Below are 17134 nucleotides of genomic sequence, written 5' to 3'. Positions count from 1 at the left end.
TTTGATTGAACAATATTTTTAGCAACAAACAAACCTACTTTCAGATTCAACAACAACAACAACAAACAAGTATATTCAGATTTCTAAATTCAATAATCATTTGAACTTAAAATCAACTCTAACAACATTACAACCAACAATTCCTATATTAAACTTAAACAAGATTATGAGACAAACTCAAGAAATAATCATAAATGATAAACAATAAACAAGAAAAATCAAACTTATACTAATTTCGGATTCAAGAACAATCAAACAAAGTATGGACATAAATGAAAAAATTCAACAATAATAACAAGCAAGTTTTATTCAAATTCGAATTAAACTTGTATTAAGCTTAAACAAAACAAATAAACTTATTCAAATCACTAAACTTCAAATAATCAATTTAACTTCAACTTAAATCAAACAAACATCATAACAAAAATGAACGATTCACACTAAAATAAACACTCGAGATTAAATTACTTGATGAAGAACTAACAAACTTCAAAAATAATAAACACGAATCTATCACCTTCATGAATTTATCAACAAATCCAAACAAATCGGGGGTGCAACAAGGCTGTCATTTCTATGTAAAGCATTTACAAATTAACAACAGGCATTAAGAATGGAGAAACAGAACCTTTCATTGAACGACCAACTCGAGTTGACGTACAAAATACTCGACGGACCAAAGCTTGAACAAATGACGACACTGGTCGTTCATGGCTGTGTCGACGTAGTGGATATAGTAGAAGCTCGATGTTGAGGCAACGTAATGGCAGTCATGGCTGCCTGTGTAGATGAGGCAGAAGCTGGACGAGGCAGCCATGTCCATGCTGAGTCGACGAGGCAGAACCTGGAGCAGCTGGAATGGCAGCAGCAGTGGTGGCGCAGGCAGGTTTGGTCGCCGCTGGTTCTCGCGATTGTGGTCGGAGCTCGCGACTATGGTCGCACTGGCTGGGGTTCGACGACGACGATGATGGAGGCTGGGAGCTGCTGGGTGCGTCGCGAAGAAAATGAAGCTAGAGGGGGTCGTTCATGGCTGCCTATATGGGGACGATGATGGGATGAAGTAGATGTCGGGGGAAGCTGTGAAGGGGTGGTCGTGGTGGTTGTCGGACGGGGGGTCGACTTGGGTGGTCCGACGAGGGGGATATGCGTGTGTGCGAAGGTGAGGTAGAGGGGGAAAGGGTAGCTGCCATGGTTGGAAGGTTTGGAGCTTTGGGGAAGAAGAAACAAAGGTGGGGGGGCGGATCGTTTTCTTTTTTTGTTTTTAGGGTTTGGTTTTTTTTTTTCTTTTGTTTTGTTTTGCAAGATAGGGGGGTGTTGGGTATTTGGGTCATGGATTGGGTCGACCCGGCTTGAAATGGACCGGGTCGTGGGGAAGGTTGGACTATTGTTTGGGCCTGTGGCTTACAATTGAAGAAATGGCCCAATCCGATTTTTCTTTGTATTTTTGCTCTCTTTTCTTCTTTTATTTTTCTAAAACTAAATTATAAAAAATACTTAAATTATTATTAAGAACTAAATTAAGTTATAAAAGCGCAAATTAACTTCCAATAACAATTAACGCACAATTAAGTAATAATTAAGCATAAAATTGTATATTTGGACATTAAATGCTAAAAATGCAAACGATGCCTATTTTTGTAATTTTTATTTTTTGTAAAACAAACTTAATTACTAACAATTGTAGAATTAAATCCTACATGCAAAATGCAACATATTTTTGTATTTTTATTAATTTAACAAATAAACATGCACAGACAAATACAAATAATTATTCAAAAATATCACAAAATTGCACACCAAGGAAAATCATTTTATTTTTGAATTTTTTGGGAGTAATTCTCATATTGGGCAAAAATCACGTGCTTACAGCTGCCCCTCTTTGCCCGAAGACACAAAGGATTTTCGTGCAAAGATAAAGCGAGCGATTTTTGCCCATCCGAGTACTCCGTGTGAAGCATTTTTTTTTGAAAAGATTTGACCGAACCTTTGCTTCAAAGGTTTCCTACATATCCTGGGCTAAACAGGAATCAGGTCAATGTAGTTCGGGAAGTTTTGGTAGCTGGGACTACCGTGGGACTGCAATGTTACTGTTGTTGCATGCTATTACCACTGCTTACCGATCTCCTTGTTACACCGTGCTTAAAAGAAAACAAGAAGCTAGGCTAGACTGCAATTTGTTCTTGTTGCCTTGCTTTCTTGTCTGCTTGCGTTTCTTCCGGTGCTTTTCTTCCGATGTTTTTCTTCCGAGGCTTCTGACCCTTTTCTTTTCTGAATACCAGTTTTCATCATTTTGTTCGGTTCGATGGGGACATGGCTTTCTTCATTAGATTTGTTATGCTGGGCATGATTTAACGTTTTCCAGCCGCTTCTTTCAAGACGCGTCCTTTCTTCCTTTTGACTCAGGCGCTTGAATTTATGCTGGGACCTCTTGTTGCAACCTTCTGTTTCCCAGTGCTGGGGATTTTTATTGTTTCCTGCTGGGGATTCCTGTTGTAACCTTCTGTTTTACTTTCTTCTGACTTGATCTTGAAATGTATTCCTCTGTTGTATGGGCGGGCTCCCAACTACAATACTTGAAAAGTAATACTGAAATGTATTCCTCTGTTCTATGGGCAGGCTCCCAACTTCAACACTTGAAATGAAAAGACTGAAATGTATTCCTCTGTTCTATGGGCGGGTTCCTAACTTCAACACTTGAAATGAAAAGACTGAAATGTATTCCTCTGTTATATGGGCGGGCTCCCAACTTCAACACTTGAAATGAAAAGACTGAAATGTATTCCTCTGTTCTATGGGCGGGCTCCCAACTTCATCAACAACTTTAAAAACAAAATGTCATTCCTTTCTTTAGGTTGGCGAGATTTCAACAAAAATAAAACGTCTTTCCTTTCTTCAGGCGGGCTCCTGACTTCAACGATAATTTTGAAAAATAAAACGCCTTTCCTCTCTTCAGGCGGGCTCCTGATTTCAACAATAACTTTGAAAATAAACGTCATTCCTCTCTTCAGGCGGACTCCTGACTTCAAACAAACAACTTTTAAAATAAAATGTCATTCCTTTCTTTAGGTTGGCAAGATTTCAACAACTTTTAAAAACAAAACGCCTTTCCTTTCTTCAGGAGGGCTCCTGACTTCACCGATAATTTTGAAAAATAAAACGTCTTTCCTCTCTTCAGGCGGGCTCCTGATTTCAACAACAACTTTGAAAATAAACGTCATTCCTCTCTTCAGGCGGGCTCCTGACTTGCTGATACTTCAACTGTTCTTCCTTGTTCTCCAGGTGGACGCCTGATTGCTGATACTTCAACTGTTCTTCCTTGTTCTCCAGGTGGACGCCTGATTGCTGATACTTCAACTGTTCTTCCTTGTTCTCCAGGTGGACGCCTGATTGCTGATACTTCAACTGTTCTTCCTTGTTCTCCAGGTGGACGCCTGATTGCTGATACTTCAACTGTTCTTCCTTGTTCTCCAGGTGGACGCCTGATTGCTGATACTTCAACTGTTCTTCCTTGTTCTCCAGGTGGACGCCTGATTGCTGATACTTCAACTGTTCTTCCTTGTTCTCCAGGTGGACGCCTGATTGCTGATACTTCAACTGTTCTTCCTTGTTCTCCAGGTGGACGCCTGATTGCTGATACTTCAACTGTTCTTCCTTGTTCTCCAGGTGGACGCCTGATTGCTGATACTTCAACTGTTCTTCCTTGTTCTCCAGGTGGACGCCTGATTGCTGATACTTCAACTGTTCTTCCTTGTTCTCCAGGTGGACGCCTGATTGCTGATACTTCAACTGTTCTTCCTTGTTCTCCAGGTGGACGCCTGATTGCTAATACTTCCATTGCTCTTCCTTGTTCTCCAGGTGGATGCCTGATTGCTAATACTTCCATTGCTCTTCCTTGTTCTCCAGGTGGACGCCTGATTGCTGATACTTCAACTGTTCTTCCTTGTTCTCCAGGTGGACGCCTGATTGCTAATATTGACGCCTGATTGCTAATACTTCCATTGCTCTTCCTTGTTCTCCAGGTGGACGCCTGATTGCTGATACTTCAACTGTTCTTCCTTGTTCTCCAGGTGGACGCCTGATTGCTAATACTTCCATTGTTCTTCCTTGTTCTCCAGGTGGACGCCTGATTGCTAATACTTCCATTGCTCTTCCTTGTTCTCCAGGTGGACGCCTGATTGCTAATACTTCAACTGTTCTTCCTTGTTCTCCAGGTGGACGCTTGATTGTTGAGGATAATACCACTAGGGGAGTCTCCTTTCTTCCCCTCCCTCAAATTTTTTTTTTTCTTTCAACACTGCTGGGGATAAAAGTGTTATCTTCTTGGGATAACGTTGCTGAGGATAACGCTGCTGGGGAATTTTATCCCTTCAAATCGATGCTTCATTTTTCTGGAAGCTGTTGGGGATGATAATGGCTTTTGCTTTTCTGAGCACAAGTGTCATCCCTTTGTTCTGTCTGCGGGGAACAACTTCCTCCATTGAAACTTATTATATTGGGGGCAACACTGGTTCAAAGACCACTTCCCTTGAGACTGGTGTTATCTTTATTCTTTTTCGAATGGGTACCTGACTTCCAGAAAATTTTCTGCCCCAGTTTGACAATCTCCCTTATGGCATGCATTTCTGACATCGATGCCATTTCTTTTACCTGTTTCAAATCCAAACAAAATTTGTTAGTTTAAAATGCGGTGGTTGGTTGTGATACTCCTACTAGGGATGGCTTTCCCTTTCTCCTTCCTTGCTCTGCGTTCCACAACTTGTTGGGGGATGATATTATTTGCTGGGAATGATCCCTTTCTGCTGTGGATATCCCTCTTCTTTTGTGGCATAGTTCGGAAACTGTCATTTTACCGACCTTTTAGTCTCGCATGAATTTCCCAAATCATACTCATTGCTCTCCTTGATTTGTCCACAGGCTTTGGCCTTGAGGTTTATAACCTTTGATTTCGGCAAGGGTATCCCTCTTGACACTCGTCAATCCTTTTGTCAATTCCCTTTTGCTGGGGATATCTTTCTTGACACTGGCCTTGCGCTTGTTCCTTGCTGACTATACCACTTGGATGTACTAGTCAGATCTCATCTTGCATAATTTGGAAAGCTAATGGCATATTTTGGAAATCATTTCTCACTTGTTTTGACCAAACAGACTCTACTGGGGAATTTTTCTATGAAAGAAGAAAGATAAAAAGAACAGAATAAAAGACAAAGGAAAGAGATGATTCTCTAATGAGGAAACTATAAAATAAAAAACTATCAAATGTGGATACCAACTCTAATGGTCATGACATGCACATATGGCCTGTCATTCGTCGTTAATCGCTTTTCACAACTTTTGTCTGGTGATTTCCATCTGATTCTCAATCTTTATTCGACTTGTAGTGCCCGAAGGGTTTTCACTGTCAAGCCTCTCTCATTTTATTTTAACTTTCATCGCCTTATGGTGCCCGTGAAGATTTTCACCGATAAGACTCTCTCATTTGTATCACTTTCTAGCTGGGGATTTGGAGTGTTGCCGGTATGACTCTTTCTGCTGGGGATTAGAGTCCTTTCTGTTGTGGAATAGAGTGTTATGTTCACTGGCAAGACTCTCATTTGTCTGACTTGACATCTTTTGAAGACTGATCAGAAGGTCTTTCTTTGGACCTTAATGTGGGTTTTGGATAGGCTAGAAAGAAAGGGTATTAAAGGCTCAAAAATAAATTTGGGGTTCAAAATTACAACCTTCGGAACCATATTTGTTTACAACAAGCGCAACTCTTGCCCCAATTTTTAGTTTGGGGATTTTTATTTTTGTTATACTATGTTACACTATGCACATTATGCACCCTATGACCGAGCCGTGAGGCGCCTAAGTATCCTCTTTGAGGAATCAGGTCAAACGTAGTTCCCAATTCCTCCGTTTTCTTCTGACTTTCTTTTGTTTTTTTGTTATCATTTTTCTTTTCTTTTCTTTTCTTTTCTTTTCTCTTTTTTTTCGTTTTGTTGTTTTCTTTCTTTCTTTTTTTTCTTCTTTTGTTTACCTGCCATGCTTGCGTTTTCTAGTCGTTGCTACTGATTCCGAACGAGGGGTATGAAAGAAAATAAACAAGGCTCAAAAGGGGTAACGAAGGATAAAGTGTTTAGGTAGCAGAACAAAATGCCTTCGTCATTCCAGTCTTCAAAACATGCTAAGTGCAAACAACATAATTTAAACAAAGATTTGTAACCTCTTATGATGGTGCTGGACTTGACAATTATATTCACATTTGTTTTTCCATTTGTCATTTCTAAAGCACCGTTGGGCGACACTCTCATTCTCATTATTACGAATGACCCTCATGCCAATTTGGCGAATCTTGCTTTTAACGGTTTTCTTTGTGTTTAACTTGCCCTAGTTTCACATGACTCGAGCTCCGAATAATCTCAAACCGTTCTTATTTCCTTTAAATGTTCTAATCACTTTCCCGGGGTTTTATGATTAACCTTTAAGATTAGGCCCAAACTGTGTGCGCATGTCATGTCATGAGAATCGGCGCTGAACAAAAATGATAAAAGGACTAAACAAAAAGATGACTGGAAATAATAAAAGACCGGATTTTGCATTAGACTACCGGTGAAATGGTTTGAATAACAAAACAAACAAAAACAAACCAGAATAAAATCCTAAAACAACCTGTACAAAACTTAAACAAACCGCTATGACAAAATGGAAAGATAAGAAAGTTTGACACAAGACAATATCCGAATTACAACCCTAATAATCCGGACAACAGAAATGACAACAAAATAAGCCACCAAAAGCTTCTCTCTTGCTAACCAAGGAACGGAGCGTCCTCCCACTTCATCAAAACTGGCATCTTAGCCACTGAGCTTCGCATCAGTATCGTCCAAACCATTGCCAACTTCAATATCATCAACCTTAGTCAACAAGTTCCCAATAGGACTCGAATGCTTCTGTCATCAGGCTTGATCCCCGCAAAGTGTGCTTTTGGATCTTGTATTTTCGGCTTACCACAAACCAACCACCTTCTTTCTTTGTGATTCAAAACAAAACAATTCAAAACAAAACAGGTTAGAATGGACTCAGTCGGTCCTCATTATTAACAACATCTTTTCCTTTTTTTCTCTTTTTTTTTTCATTTTTCTTTTTTTTTGTCGATTGTTTTTCCATTTTTTTCCATTTTTTCTTTTTTCTTTTTTTCATTTTTCTTTTCTCTCTTTTTTTTTGTTGTGGTCGAATCTTATGGAGATTGCCTACGTATCATGACCCCGCATGAATCAGACCTTGCGTAGTTCGGCCCAATAAAAGATAAACAATAATAAATATTTTTTCAATTTTCATATTAAAACAACTGGGTTTCAAAGGTTTGAAGATGGCCTACAAACTCGAAAATCAAACAACCCACCTATTCTAATCAAAAGATTTACAAACTCCAAAACAAATGGCCAACTTCCTTTCTCCGTTTGACAAATGCAACCAAATGGTTATTTTTGCAAATGTGGCCCCTTCCAAATCTCATATGAATTTTGAGGCCGGGAGGATTATTTTATGACACTTTTACAAACTTGTCCATTCTTTTATGAAAATAACCTTTCGACAATTGAAAGATACTCTAAGGCTATTTCGGCAAGAACGGTTTAAGACACTGTCGAAGCTGGCTCGGCTTATTTTGACCAAAAGCCCAAACGGTATTCACCTGACCGCTGACTCTTTTTTTTTTTTCAAATTACAATGAAAACGTGGTGTTGCAAACACGGCCCTTCAGCGCCTCGGGGACGAAGATTTTTAAGGCTGTGTGGGTCAACTGGACCAAAATCCTAAAAAATGACCCAAGGTGGCTGTTTATACAAAGTCAGCCTTCCGGCGTCCCTTTCGGGAACATTTGGCTATTTTTGACAAAAACAGCATTACCCGACTTATTTATGACTCTTTTTATCATTTTTCAAATTAGAAAACTCAATATTGCAAACACGGCCTTTCAACGTCTCGGGGACGAAGATTTTTAAGGCTGTGTGGTTCAACTAGACCAAATATTAAACATGACCCAAAAGGTGGCTGTTTATGCCAAGTCAGCCCTCCAGCGTCCCTTTCGGGAACATTCGGCTATTTTTGACAAAACAGCATCACCCGACTTATTCATGACAAAATTAAAATTTTGACATTTTTTTTATATTTATTTTTGGCTATTTTAGCAAAAGGTGGGGTTGGACCCGATGAGGGTTGCCTACGTATCTCACATCCGGTGAGAATCAAACCGGCGTAGTTCGGGTATAAAACAAACTATATAAAAAAAAACAAGACCATTTTTCATTTTCATTTTTCATGGGAAGACAAACTATTTTCCTTTTCTATTTTTGAAAACGAGACACAACAACGACTTTTTTTTATTTTTTTATTTTTCCTTTGCTTTTAGTAAAACAAACCAATAAAACATTTTTTTTCATTTTCTCAAAATTTCGGCAGAGTTTTGACAGTATTTGGGCATTGAGTTTTTTTTCAAAAATAAATAATCAATTCCCTAACCGCTATTTCCTTTTTTCTTTCAATTTCAAAATATTACTCCTGATATTCAAAAGTCAGTCAACACACAAGTCCGAATCAAATAAATGCGCAAGTAGCAGCAAGTAAGATGCATCAGGATGGTCATTTTCATTTTTTGGTACACCTGTCCTAGACAGACCCAACCCCTGTGTTGAGCCTCCAAAGTCAAATGCACGTGATGCAAACAAACGTTCCTACTAGGGATCCGGCATGAAGCTGAGTTATTCTAAGTGAAAAAACCTGAGGCATATTGTTCTAGCCCTGGCTTACCCAAGTGGACAGCTTGAGCCGAAGTGGGGGCAACGTACCGGGAGCACGAAAGTCTACCCGGCCTAGTTACTTGTCCCAACTTCGTTTTATTTGGTATGACTTCTAACAGAAAGATGGGCCACGCGCACGTGTGCACCATATATTCAGAAGACTCAGAAAGAAGAAGGGTTTCGTGGAAGTTTTATATACACAATTCAGATAATATTAAAGCGGTAAAAGCATCATTTAGCACATTAGGCATATATCATGTAACAGAATCAGATAAAACCAAATATAAAAATTTATCTAAGCTCGAATTTCTAACCCTGAACCAGTGGTTCTGAGTTAAATCCCCAGCAGAGTCGTCAGAGCTGTCACACCTCCTTTTTCCGCCCCCGCGAGGGTACAAGGAGTTTTTTCCAATTAAAGGACAATCGAAACGGGATATATTTATTTATTTCAGAGTCGCCACTTGGGAGATTTAGGGTGTCCCAAGTCACCAATTTTAATCCCGAATCGAGGAAAAGAATGACTCTGTATTACAGTCTGCGAACCAGAAATCCGGATAAGGAATTCTGTTAACCCGGGAGAAGGTGTTAGGCATTCCCGAGTTCCGTGGTTCTAGCACAGTCGCTCAACTGTTATATTCGGCTTGATTATCTGATTTTATACAAATATGAACTTATGTGCAAATTTTATCTTTTTACCGCTTTCATAATTGTTATTATTATTTTTACAAGAATGTGAACATCGTTTAAAAACATGTCTTTGGATTGCGTCACATAAAATGCACCCGCGATCCGGAACGTATTTTTATTCAATGTTTTGGGATTTGGATTTGGATCGCATAAATGCGCACCCGTGTTTAGGAATGTATTATTATTAAAATCGTGCCTAAAGCGATTAGCGTATTATTATTTCTGGGTAAGACCGTGGAATTCACTAAACAGTCCATCCCGAATTCTAAATATTCAATTAAACATTTATTGAGGGCCCCGCAATTGGTGCATTTTATTGGGCGAGGCTCATCTCATTTTATTTTTAAAGGACAGTCCTAAAATGCCTACATTTTTCTCTTATTAAATTTGTCTTTACAAAATAAAAAGAGAAAATGTCTTAATTTATTTACATGTTTGAGTTGTTATAGATGGGTTTCGAATATGATTCATAAAATCTGAAAATGATGCAAACAGGACAGTCCGTTGCCACTGCGGGCCCAAGCCCAATGTGTATGACATAAAACTAGACTTGGGTCATCTTATTCACATGTTACTACCTAGTTACATTATACTAAGCATGTTCTCAGTTTGTCAAATTAAAAAAAAACTTAGCAATCTAATTTTAATCCTAGATCATTTACATGCTGAAATTAACCAATATTATTTAACTAAACAATATTCCTACCAAGTTCCTAACTGGCCTATTCGTTTGAATTTTTTACTAGACGGAATTACTACACCATTTATTTATTTTTAGGCAATATATAGATAGTTCATCCGTTAAACTATCATCGGATGTTCCACTATATATATTAAATAGCTACATGATTCTGATTTTTGCAAGCTAAATAATTTATACATACAAATAAAATTCAGAATATAATTAAATTAAATTTAGAATTTCAACTCTTCATTTTCGTATTCATGCTTCATATTTCGGTTTACAATAACCAGCGTGTCAGTTGTGTACCTGATATTGGAAGCAAAAGAAAAGGAAGATGAGAATCAGCAGCAGTAATAACAATACAGCACAGCAACAACAGTCCAGCAACAGTAACAACCCAGGAACAGACCGGTGGAGTAGTAATCCCAAAACAAAAGCTTCAAGCTTTTATGAAACAACAACAATTAATGCTGATTTCAAACAATGAAAGAAAACAGAAGATTTTTTTTAGTTTTTTTTTATTTGAAAGTTTAAATATTTTTCGGAGTTTTTCTTTCTCTCTTAAATATTCAGCTTTTTTTTTTCTCTCTTATTCTCTCTATTCTTCTCTGTCCGTTCTTTTTCTTCTCTCCCTCTTCTTATTCTTGTTCTTTTTTTCAAATCATTCCAGACCTCTTATTTATATCCCAAACCCTTTAATCAATTAAAATCAACCATTTTCTCCTACCAAACCCATTATCTTTCCACTCATCCCCCACTATATTAAACTAATATATCAATCTCACCCCATTACATCTTGTCTCCCATGCCTAACATAAATAATTACCATATTCCCTCCACTACATTTTGTCTTGTCCCCAATTTATATTAAACAACTATATCACCCACACCCCATTATATTTTGTCCCCCATGCTTAACATAAAGAATTATTCAAAAATGTTCAATTACCAAACTACCCCTCCGACCTTATTGCAATTACCATTTTACCCCGAATGTACTGCAATTTACCAAACTAACCTCATCAGCTATAACCAATCAATTCATCAAACTCAACCAAAATATAGCCAATATGACCAATTTCTACACAAATTCAAACAACAAATCACATGAACATGATTTCTGAACCAATTCAACAACAATATCACATGAACACAAATTGAACAACAAAGAACAACTAAATTTTGATTGAACAATATTTTTAGCAACAAACAAATCTACTTTCAGATTCAACAACAACAACAACAAACAAGTATATTCAGATTTCTAAATTCAATAATCATTTGAACTTAAAATCAACTCTAACAACATTACAACCAATAATTCCTATATTAAACTTAAACAAGATTATGAGACAAACTCAAGAAATAATCATAAATGATAAACAATAAACAATAAAAATCAAACTTATACTAATTTCGGATTCAAGAACAATCAAACAAAGTATGGACATAAATGAAAAAATTCAACAATAATAACAAGCAAGTTTTATTCAAATTCGAATTAAACTTGTATTAAGCTTAAACAAAACAAATAAACTTATTCAAATCACTAAACTTCAAATAATCAATTTAACTTCAACTTAAATCAAACAAACATCATAACAAAAATGAACGATTCACACTAAAATAAACACTCGAGATTAAATTACTTGATGAAGAACTAACAAATTTCAAACATAATAAACACGAATCTATCACCTTCATGAATTTATCAACAAATCCAAACAAATCGGGGGTGCAACAAGGCTGTCATTTCTATGTAAAGCATTTACAAATTAACAACAGGCATTAAGAATGGAGAAACAGAACCTTTCGTTGAACGACCAACTCGAGTTGACGTAAAAAAGACTCGACGGACCAAAGCTTGAACAAATGACGACACTGGTCGTTCATGGCTGTGTCGACGTAGTGGATATAGTAGAAGCTCGATGTTGAGGCGACGTAATGGCAGCCATGGCTGCCTGTGTCGATGAGGCAGAAGCTGGACGAGGCAGCCATGTCCATGCTGAGTCGACGAGGCAGAAGCTGGAGCAGCTGGAACGGCAGCAGCAGTGGTGGCGCAGGCAGGTTTGGTCGCCGCTGGTTCTCGCGATTGTGGTCGGAGCTCGCGACTATGGTCGCGCTGGATGGGGTTCGACGACGACGATGATGGAGGTTGGGAGCTGCTGGGTGCGTCGCGAAGAAAATGAAGCTGGAGGGGGTCGTTCATGGCTGCCTATATGGGGACGATGATGGGATGAAGTAGATGTCGGGGGAAGCTGTGAAGGGGTAGTCGTGGTGGTTGTCGGACGGGGGGTCGACTTGGGTGGTCCGACGAGGGGGCTGTGCGTGTGTGCGAAGGTGAGGCAGAGGGGGAAAGGGTAGCTGTCATGGTTGGAAGGTTTGGAGCTTTGGGGAAGAAGAAACAAAGGTGGGGGGGGATCGTTTTTTTTTTTTTTGTATTTAGGGTTTGGTTTTTTTTTCTTTTGTTTTGTTTTGCAAGATAGGGGAGGTGTTGGGTATTTGTGTTATGGATTGGGTCGACCCGGTTTGAAATAGACCGGGTCGTGGGGAAGGTTGGACTATTTTTTGGGCCTGTGGCTTACAATTGAAGAAATGGCCCAATCCGATTTTTCTTTGTATTTTTGCTCTTTTTTCTTCTTTTATTTTTCTAAAACTAAATTATAAAAAATACTTAAACTATTATAAAGAACTAAATTAAGTTATAAAAGCGCAAATTAACTCCTAATAATAATTAACGCACAATTAAGTAATAATTAAGCATAAATTGTATATTTAGACATTAAATGCTAAAAATGCAAACGATGCCTATTTTTGTAATTTTTATTTTTTGTAAAACAAACTTAATTACTAACAATTGTAGAATTAAATCTTACATGCAAAATGCAACATATTTTTGTATTTTTATTAATTTAACAAATAAACATGCACAGACAAATACAAATAATTATTCAAAAATATCACAAAATTGCACACCAAGGAAAATCATTTTATTTTTGAATTTTTTGGGAGTAATTCTCATATTGGGCAAAAATCCCGTGCTTACAGTCCAAACCCGAAATTTGGACCAAAACCCGATTACCATTTACCCCCGAGCCCAGATATACAATTGGTTTTGGAATCCGACCTCAATTTGACGTCTAAATCCCCAAATTTCGATATTCCAAAGTTCTACCAAAAATTCCCAATTCCACCATGAAAATTCTAGATTCTAGGATGAAATCTTGTAAAAAGAAGTTAAGGAGTGAAAGAAATGAGTTAAAAATCACTTACTTGTGTTTTGGGGAAGAAAGAGTATTTAAAAAATTGTCTCTTATGTTTTAGGGTTTTTAAAAATGAAAAATGGCTGAAAAGTCCATTTATATATACCCCTCACCGCTGACCGCATAAAATGGACTGCGACTGCGGAACTCCACCGCGGACCACGAAATATCGATCGCGGCCGTGAAGACATGGCCTTGCCCACTGCTGACCGCGAAAACTCTACCGCGGTCGTGAAGACCCCACCACGATCGTGAAGATTTACCGCGGACCGCGAAGCCTGGTTCAGAGACCTGCAACTTTCTTTGAACCTACAACAGCTATTTTCTAAGTCTAATTTCACTCTGTGGCCTATCCAAAACTCACCCGAGCCCTCGGGGCTCCAAACTAATCATGCACGCAAGTCTAAAAACATCATACAGACTTGCTCATGTGATCAAATCATCAAAATAACCTCAACAACTACGAATTCGACCTCAAATTCATACAGTTACTCAAGAATATTGAAATTTCCATTTTCTCTCAACTATAGGTCCCTATAACAAACCACTTCCGATTCTTACCAAATTCCACAGATTCAACCAAATTATTATTTTAAACTAGTATCGGGCTTCGGAACCAAGGTACGGGCCCGATACCATCAAGAAATTGCATTAATTCACTTCTAAAAGCCTTTATATTTTTCAGCAAACAATTTTTCTTTAAAAATTCTTTTTCTCGGGCTTGGAACCTCGGAATTTGTTTCCGGGCATACACCCAAGTCCTAAATTTTACTACGGATCCTACGAGTCCATCGGATCACGAGTCCGGGTTCGTTTACCAAGAACGTTGACCAAAGTCAACTTTAATCAATTTTAAAGTCCATTTTCCTTATTTTACTTAGTTTTCACATAAAAGCTTTCCGAAAACGCGTCCGGACTACGCACACAAATCGAGATGAGACAAAAGAGGGTTTTAAGGCCTCGGAACACAGAATCTACTTTCAAAACGAGGGATGACCTTTTGGGTCATCACAGAACTAAACAACTTCAGCATCACATGCTGAAGTTTTTGTGCAATATGTAATTTTAATTTATTTTATTTTTACCTAGTGCAGGAGAAAAACTTCAGCTCATTTTCCTGAAGTTTTTAAAGATGAACTAAACAACTTCAGCATCTTATGCTGAAGTTTTTGTGCAATATGTAATTTTAATTTATGTTTTATTTTTACCCAGTACAGAAAGGAAAACTCTAACTCATTTTCCTGAAGTTTTTAAAGATGAACTAAACAACTTCAGCATCTTATGCTGAAATTTTTGAAAAAGCTTTACGACAAAACTATTGAATCCAGAATAAAAACTTTAGCCTATTTAGTCCTGAAGTTTTTACATATGAACTAAATAACTTCAGCTTGATTACACTACAAGACAAATACTTCAGCATTTTTGGTGTCAAGTTTTACCAAATTATGTAAAAACTCAACTTGTTTAGCAAATAAACTAAAAACTTCAGCATATTATACAGTGGAAAACTTCAACATATTTGAATTTGTCGGATTAGAATGTTAGAATTCAACGTGAAACAGATTTAGAATGCAAATTCATTCGTTAGTGAAATCTATTAGTGAAAGGTTCATGTTTCATGCGTCAAACAACTTCATGCAAGTGTGAATTACGAAAATAATTATAGAAACGTATATCATGAAATCAATCAGTTTCAAAAACTATTTTGAATTCTGAAGATGAATTAGAATACTTACAATGTATTTTATAATTTGAATTTGGAATTTGAATCTGGTTCAAATTTCTGATTTGTGAGAGGCGATCTGAGGAGAGACGGAGTGATGGAGGAGAACCGTAAATTGATTTATGCGTGATGCATCTTTTATATGTTTTATCAAGGGTATAATGATCATATTATTACGGATTTTTTGTTAGCTGGCTACCAAATCAATAGTTTTTAAAAATAGGGTAGAAGTTAAAAGGTGGCATAAATATATGGTATGGCTGCAAATCACCCGAATTAATCTACTATCATCAAATGATATATTTATCTTAGAACACATTAATTTGTCATGTTCAAGAATCCCTATGTGTATAGGGCTCGTCAAAATCATACTCTAGTGTGTATAACACAACCAAACTATTATATGGCTGAGTTTGAAATTCATTTTTTTTTTAATAATCGTAGTGTCCGGACAAACTTGCACGCATTTCAATTAATTTCACAGGATATCTATCACCTCCCACCAGCAATAAATACCAGATAACTCTATCCACCAAGACTTGAATAGATGAGAAGAAATCATCTAGTACTTTTTGCCTCCGCTAGAATTTGAACATGTGATGTCATGGTTCTCAACCCAAATTCGTTTGAATTAAAAAAAAAATGTATACTACGTATTACTTTGTGATGCCTTTGAAATTTGAATAAGTCCTAATTGACCAGCAAGTCCCGATTATCAAACTCCCAAAAACTATGTTGACTCTGTTTGCTTTTTTGCTATCCAACTCGCACAAGCCAGTCAAAAAAAGGTGCTCCTCAAAAGGCCTACTGCATATTAGAAAATGAAAAATGATAATATGTGACATGCACCAACGTGAGTACTTGACAACAATATGACACCCTTTATCTAAGATTCTAAACTCAACTACTCAATTATCCCCATAGTGGATAATTCTAAATCAAGTACTAACAATTACTTTAGATTTTTGGATAGCGATATCAAGTCATTATAGAAATTTAATTTATATATGTACAAAATAAATTTCTTAGTAATACAAACACATAATTTGAACTAAGACTATTATGTTCCGTTGAATCAGTATGTAACATTCTAGCTCCACTCTTGCACCACTTTCACGAATACTAAGATGAAGATGTTAAACTTAAAATTTTAATATTACGGGAAAGTAATATCTCTCATCTCATCGTTGGATAAAGTAACTGAGATAGATACTTGGTAGGTATCTTACAACAATAAAAAGGCGAAAACCGTTATCTAAGTTTAGATATTAATTAAAGCAATGTCATTTGATAGTAACGTTATTAAATAAAGTAATAACTTATGTATATCTAAGTATAAGAACTAATTAAAACAATATCATTTTATAGTAACATTGTTTTCATAAGTAAAAATTTTACTTTGCACTTATTAGATACTCTAATATATGTAGTTAATAATTATCAACACTAAAATGTCCTAGCATGAAGATATTAAGCTAATCTCGGAATATAAATTCTCATTATTCATGTTAACTAAAATTACTCAAGGTTTCTAAATCAAAATTTAAAATACAATAGATTATATATATCAAATAAACTTGAAAATTATATTAACGAAAGACAAGAAAACTTCATCTAATTAAATATACAATGACATTTATTTATTAAGATTGATTTTATCAAGTAATTAATTTACTTCGTATTTAATATATGCTCTAATAAGTGTACTTAACACTAACCAAAATTGTATAGTCTAGTGGCAACACGAATATATTAAAGTTAAACTTTAAACATCACGAAAATTATAATCTTCCTACTCGTATATTTTTATGAGTTACAGTAGATTATACCTTAAGTTACGAATAACAAAATCTTATCTTATTATTAAGGCAAAATGCCTTAAACCACCTCTAAACTTGGCTCAGATTATTAGTATCCTCTCCGAACTATGCACAGTCTTAATTACTCCCCTCAACTTGGCCTTTTGAGAGTCATTACCCCCCTAGACGCAGATGTG

Source organism: Nicotiana sylvestris, chromosome 9 (genome assembly GCF_000393655.2).
Source record: "Nicotiana sylvestris chromosome 9, ASM39365v2, whole genome shotgun sequence".
Taxonomy (NCBI): Eukaryota; Viridiplantae; Streptophyta; class Magnoliopsida; order Solanales; family Solanaceae; genus Nicotiana; species Nicotiana sylvestris.
Note: the sequence above shows the minus strand (reverse complement) of the source record.